Genomic DNA, 6412 nt, shown 5'->3' with positions numbered 1-6412 from the left:
GCTCTACCACCTGAGCCACAGCGCCACTTCCGGCTTTTTTCTTTTTTCTTATGTGGTGCTGAGGAATTGAACCCAAGGCCTCAGGCATGCAAGGCAAGTGCTCTACCACTGAGCGACCTTTCCAGCACCGAGGAATAGGTTTTGTTTAAAAAATATTTGGAAATTTTTTTTTTTGTCATTGCTTAATCAGAACAAATCATCTTTGCATGTGTGTGGGGGGGGTGGGGGGGTAGGTAGTTTTTTGTTTTAGAGTTTTGCTTGTTTAGAAGTGTTGGACATCGGACCCAAGGCCTTGCATATGTTAGGTACATGATTTTTGTTAGGCACTTCTTTTGTTTGTTTTTTCAAGTTTTTTACAGTTTATGAATCACCAAGTGAAAAATCTGACATCCCTGCAGGTGAAGTTATTGCAGGATCTTTATTCCTTTGGTTTTTTCCAGTTCCAACACTGGCCTTTGCAATTCCTCTGACTTCATTCTGTTTTTACATTCCTTTCACTGTTTCCTCAACATCTTTTTCTTCTCATTCAGGCCACGTCTTGCAAGTCTGTGTTTAGGATCACTTTTCTTTGCATAATCCAAAGAATCATACATCATGTCGAAACCACAATGGGTTCTGAATGCACCTCCAAAGATGACGCTGGGTGCGGTGGTGTACATAGTAGCGAGTTTTTCTGAATTTCTGTCTTAGGTGCTGTTACCTTCCCAGGGCATCAATGACCATCTGCTTCCACTGGAGCAGTCAGCTAGTCAGGAACTTTCTGGTGGGGATAGTAACATGTCATTCACGATAGCGGGTGGCAGTCAGACAGACATCTGTTTTGTTTTTTCCTTTTTTTTTGAATCAGGATCCACTAGGCAACTCAGGCTGGCCTTGAAATTGTTAGGCAGCCAGACTGGCCTCCAGTTTGGGGCCCTCGAGCTGCTATCACAGATAGCAAATGCAATAGGATTGCAAAATTTCTCGAAAGGAAAAAAGGTGTATTGCTATGAACAACTTCCCTCACCTAGATGAGAAAACTAAGACAAATTTTGATTGCCTGTCTTTAAAAGTTTCTGTAGTGAGCATTCCTTTACAGAACATTGCAATCTGTATACTAAAAGTTCATGGGTCGTAGGCTAAGACTTGGCTCATGGAAATGTGAAACCAGCTGGTTAGAGATTTTGACTTTTACTATGTAGGACCTGCTGGCCTAAATAAATGAACAAAAGTTTATAATTATGGACCTGCATGCTTTTTCTTACCCTCAGCTCATTCCTTACATGTAGGTTCAACTTTTTCGGTATTGAGTCACTGGTTCCACAAGAGCCAGAAAAACCACTTTGTAATAGTACTCAAATGTTACCCAACTGTATATTATTTACTTCATTGTAAACAACAGTGAATCGTGGCCAATATAGTTTTATATTCCTTAAAAAAAAAAAAGAAATGAGAAGATAAGCCAGACTTTAGCGGTTTGTGTATATAACCTTGGCTATTCAAGGCTGAGATCTGAAGATGAAGGTTCAAAGCCAGCCCAGGCAGTGCAACAGACTCTTACAACCAATTAACCATCAAAAACCTGAAGCAAAAGTATGGCTCAAGTGGCAAAGTGCCAGCCTTGAGCTGAGCACAAGCCTGAGGCCCTGAGTCCAAGACCTAGTACTAGCAAAGAAATGAGAACATAGAGAAAGAATGAAAATTAAAACTAAAAAAGGAAAATGCACATAAAAACATTAACCAACGGGGCTGGGAATGTGGCTTAGTGGTAGAGTGCTTGCCCAGCCTGCATGAAGCCCTGGGTTCCATTCCTCAGTACCACAAACAGAAAAAGCTGGATGTGTCTGGTAGAGCGCTAGCTAGCCTTGAACAAAAAAAAAAAATGCCCTCAGGGACAGTGCCCAGGCCCTGAGTTCAAGCTCCATGACTGGCAAAAAACAGAAAACAAAACACATACAAACACACACACACACACAAAACAACAAAAACAGCTAGGCGCCCATGACTCATGCCTGTCATCCTAGCTACTCAGGAGCTGAGATCTGAGGATCCCGGTTGAAAGCCAGACTGGGCAGGAAAGTCCGTGAGACTCTTATCTCCAATTAACCACCAGAAAACCAGACGTGGCGCTGTGGCTCAAGTGGTAGAGAGCTCGCCTTGAGCTGAAGAGCTGAGGGACAGTGCCCAGGCCCAGAGTTCAGGCCCCACAACCAACAACAACAACAACAAAAACCCATTAATATTTATTTTGAATGTGTGCAACCTTCATGTTGGTAGTTAAAAGTAGAATAAAGGATGATTGAGTGGCAGTAATTGTGTACGGGAAAAAATGAATTTAACATCACTTTGCTTTCAATTTCTGCTCTATCTTCTAATTCAAATAGAAGTGTCTCCAGAAATCTCCAGACATGTGCCACACATAGTATATGGCCCTGTCTGCCTCACCCTCCTAGGATTAGCATTTTAGCTGGATTCATTTATAAATTTGTTCACACTACTTTCTACTCTCTCCTCTTTATGGTATCTAAAATCAAAACGAGCATCTTTTAGTTTTGGATTCAACTTAGAAAATAATGTTTAGCTATTTCAAGTCTGTAGTAAGCAAGGTATACACAGATAAAATTTGAACCATAATAATGTCTCTCTCTCTCTCTCTCTATATATATATGCAGAAAAATGTTTACTTCAATGGCAAAAATTAGAAACAAATATGTATGAATTGAGAGTGGTTCAAGAGTGAACTCCCAAATCATTGATAATCACTACAATCACTATCTATACATACACGTTACAATAGTAAAGATTGTATATGATATATTAAGTTGAAACTTCAGTAAGCAGGGAATAAACCCTTGTTCTCATTTACATTATCAACAACATCTTTATCCAGGGCCTTTCTTCTGATCCATCCTGTGACCTGCTTTAGGACTATAAAAATAGCAGCCAGAGCCAGGCGCTGGTGGCTCATGCCTTAATCCTATCTACTCAGGAGGCTGAGATCTGATGATTGAGGTTCAAAGCCAGCCTGGGCAGAAAAGTCCCTGTGAGACACTTATCTCCAATAAATGTATACTAAAAGTTCATGGGTTGTGGGCTAAGACTTGGCTCATGGAAATGTGAAACCAGCTGGTTAGAGATTTTGACTTTTACTATGTAGGACCTGCTGGCCTAAATAAATGAACAAAAGTTTATAATTATGGACCTGCATGCTTTTTCTTACCCTCAGCTCATTCCTTACATGTAGGTTCAACTTTTTCGGTATTGAGTCACTGGTTCCACAAGAGCCAGAAAAACCACTTTGTAATAGTACTCAAATGTTACCCAACTGTATATTATTTACTTCATTGTAAACAACAGTGAATCGTGGCCAATATAGTTTTATATTCCTTAAAAAAAAAAAAGAAATGAGAAGATAAGCCAGACTTTAGCGGTTTGTGTATATAACCTTGGCTATTCAAGGCTGAGATCTGAAGATGAAGGTTCAAAGCCAGCCCAGGCAGTGCAACAGACTCTTACAACCAATTAACCATCAAAAACCTGAAGCAAAAGTATGGCTCAAGTGGCAAAGTGCCAGCCTTGAGCTGAGCACAAGCCTGAGGCCCTGAGTCCAAGACCTAGTACTAGCAAAGAAATGAGAACATAGAGAAAGAATGAAAATTAAAACTAAAAAAGGAAAATGCACATAAAAACATTAACCAACGGGGCTGGGAATGTGGCTTAGTGGTAGAGTGCTTGCCCAGCCTGCATGAAGCCCTGGGTTCCATTCCTCAGTACCACAAACAGAAAAAGCTGGATGTGTCTGGTAGAGCGCTAGCTAGCCTTGAACAAAAAAAAAAAATGCCCTCAGGGACAGTGCCCAGGCCCTGAGTTCAAGCTCCATGACTGGCAAAAAACAGAAAACAAAACACATACAAACACACACACACACACAAAACAACAAAAACAGCTAGGCGCCCATGACTCATGCCTGTCATCCTAGCTACTCAGGAGCTGAGATCTGAGGATCCCGGTTGAAAGCCAGACTGGGCAGGAAAGTCCGTGAGACTCTTATCTCCAATTAACCACCAGAAAACCAGACGTGGCGCTGTGGCTCAAGTGGTAGAGAGCTCGCCTTGAGCTGAAGAGCTGAGGGACAGTGCCCAGGCCCAGAGTTCAGGCCCCACAACCAACAACAACAACAACAAAAACCCATTAATATTTATTTTGAATGTGTGCAACCTTCATGTTGGTAGTTAAAAGTAGAATAAAGGATGATTGAGTGGCAGTAATTGTGTACGGGAAAAAATGAATTTAACATCACTTTGCTTTCAATTTCTGCTCTATCTTCTAATTCAAATAGAAGTGTCTCCAGAAATCTCCAGACATGTGCCACACATAGTATATGGCCCTGTCTGCCTCACCCTCCTAGGATTAGCATTTTAGCTGGATTCATTTATAAATTTGTTCACACTACTTTCTACTCTCTCCTCTTTATGGTATCTAAAATCAAAACGAGCATCTTTTAGTTTTGGATTCAACTTAGAAAATAATGTTTAGCTATTTCAAGTCTGTAGTAAGCAAGGTATACACAGATAAAATTTGAACCATAATAATGTCTCTCTCTCTCTCTCTCTATATATATATGCAGAAAAATGTTTACTTCAATGGCAAAAATTAGAAACAAATATGTATGAATTGAGAGTGGTTCAAGAGTGAACTCCCAAATCATTGATAATCACTACAATCACTATCTATACATACACGTTACAATAGTAAAGATTGTATATGATATATTAAGTTGAAACTTCAGTAAGCAGGGAATAAACCCTTGTTCTCATTTACATTATGAACAACATCTTTATCCAGGGCCTTTCTTCTGATCCATCCTGTGACCTGCTTTAGGACTATAAAAATAGCAGCCAGAGCCAGGCGCTGGTGGCTCATGCCTTAATCCTAGCTACTCAGGAGGCTGAGATCTGATGATTGAGGTTCAAAGCCAGCCTGGGCAGAAAAGTCCCTGTGAGACACTTATCTCCAATAAACCACCAGAAAACCAGAAGTGGCGCTGTGGCTTAAAGAGCTGTGGCAAAAAAGAGCTCAGGGACAGTGCCCAGGCCCTGAGTTCAAGCCCCACATCTACCCCTACAAAAAAAAAAAGATCATAATGTCCTTGTTTTTGTGGGATGTGCAATCCAATTGATAGCAGTAAAAGGTTTTCATTCATTCACTCACTCACTCAGTGAGTAGGTACTCAGCCTAGTTAAGTGCCAGACATCAGCCATGGGGAATATGACAGCAAGACAGGACTGGTTTAGGGAGGGCTTTTACTAATGACAGGATTACACAGATCTATCATTACAAAGTCAAGTATGTTCAGGGCTGTGCACAGCACATGCGACCAACAATAGCCGTGATGTATGACAAAGTACAAAATAAGTTGTTATGGGCTGTGTCTAGGGTTAGGTAACACTTTTTAATTAGGCAGCTTATGAAAAGATGCCAAGGACTTTCAATAGCATGGGTAGCGGCCCTGTGGTGACAGGGATGTGACTTCTGGGAACTAAAAGGCAGTAGGGACAGCACTGAAGAGTCTGATGTACCAGACCTGGGTGGGCAGGAATCTGGGCTGCAGGCCCTTGAAGGTCAAGTTAAGGCATCTACTCTTCAGCCAAAGGCAATAGAAGGCAGTGGGTGAGTCAGCAGTGGGGTGTGAGCCCTGTGCTCCTGGTGCCTGCGATCACGGGCTCACGTGCCTATACTGTGCTCCTGGTGCCTGCGATCACGTGCTCCCGTGCCTATACTGTGCTCCTGGTGCCTGCGATCATGGGCTCACATGCCTATTCTGTGTTCCTGGTGCCTGTGATCATGGGCTCACATGCCTATACTGTGCTCCTGGTGCCTGCGATCACGGGCTCCCGTGCCTATACTGTGTTCCTGGTGCCTGTGATCACGTGCTCTCGTGCCTATACTGTGCTCCTACTGACTGCGATCACGTGCTCACATGCCTATACTGTGCTCCTGGTGCCTGTGATCACGGGCTCCCGTGCCTATACTGTGCTCCTACTGACTGTGATCACGGGCTCCCGTGCCTATACTGTGTTCCTGGTGCCTGCGATCACGGGCTCACATGCCTATACTGTGCTCCTGGTGCCTGCGATCATGGGCTCACATGCCTATACTGTGCTCCTGGTGCCTGTGATCACGTGCTCACATGCCTATACTGTGTTCCTGGTGCCTGTGATCATGGGCTCCCGTGCCTATACTGTGCTCCTGGTGCCTGCGATCACGGGCTCACATGCCTATACTGTGCTCCTGGTGCCTGTGATCATGTGCTCCCGTGCCTATACTGTGCTCCTACTGACTGCGATCACGGGCTCTCGTGCCTATTCTGTGTTCCTGGTGCCTGTGATCATGGGCTCACATGCCTATACTGTGCTCCTGGTGCCTGTGATCA

At 43.1% G+C, this 6412-nt stretch overlaps 1 pseudogene; it reads right to left on the bottom strand.

Moving 5' to 3' along the window:
* Positions 1-360: 360 nt before the first annotated feature.
* Positions 361-774, bottom strand: LOC105993843 (annotated as a pseudogene).
* Positions 775-6412: the final 5638 nt, after the last annotated feature.

The sequence above is a fragment of the Dipodomys ordii genome, unplaced genomic scaffold (assembly GCF_000151885.1).
Source record: "Dipodomys ordii isolate 6190 unplaced genomic scaffold, Dord_2.0 Scaffold101, whole genome shotgun sequence".
Lineage (NCBI taxonomy): Eukaryota > Metazoa > Chordata > Mammalia > Rodentia > Heteromyidae > Dipodomys > Dipodomys ordii.
The sequence above is the reverse complement of the archived record's forward strand: the minus strand, read 5'-3'. Positions and strand labels throughout refer to the sequence as shown.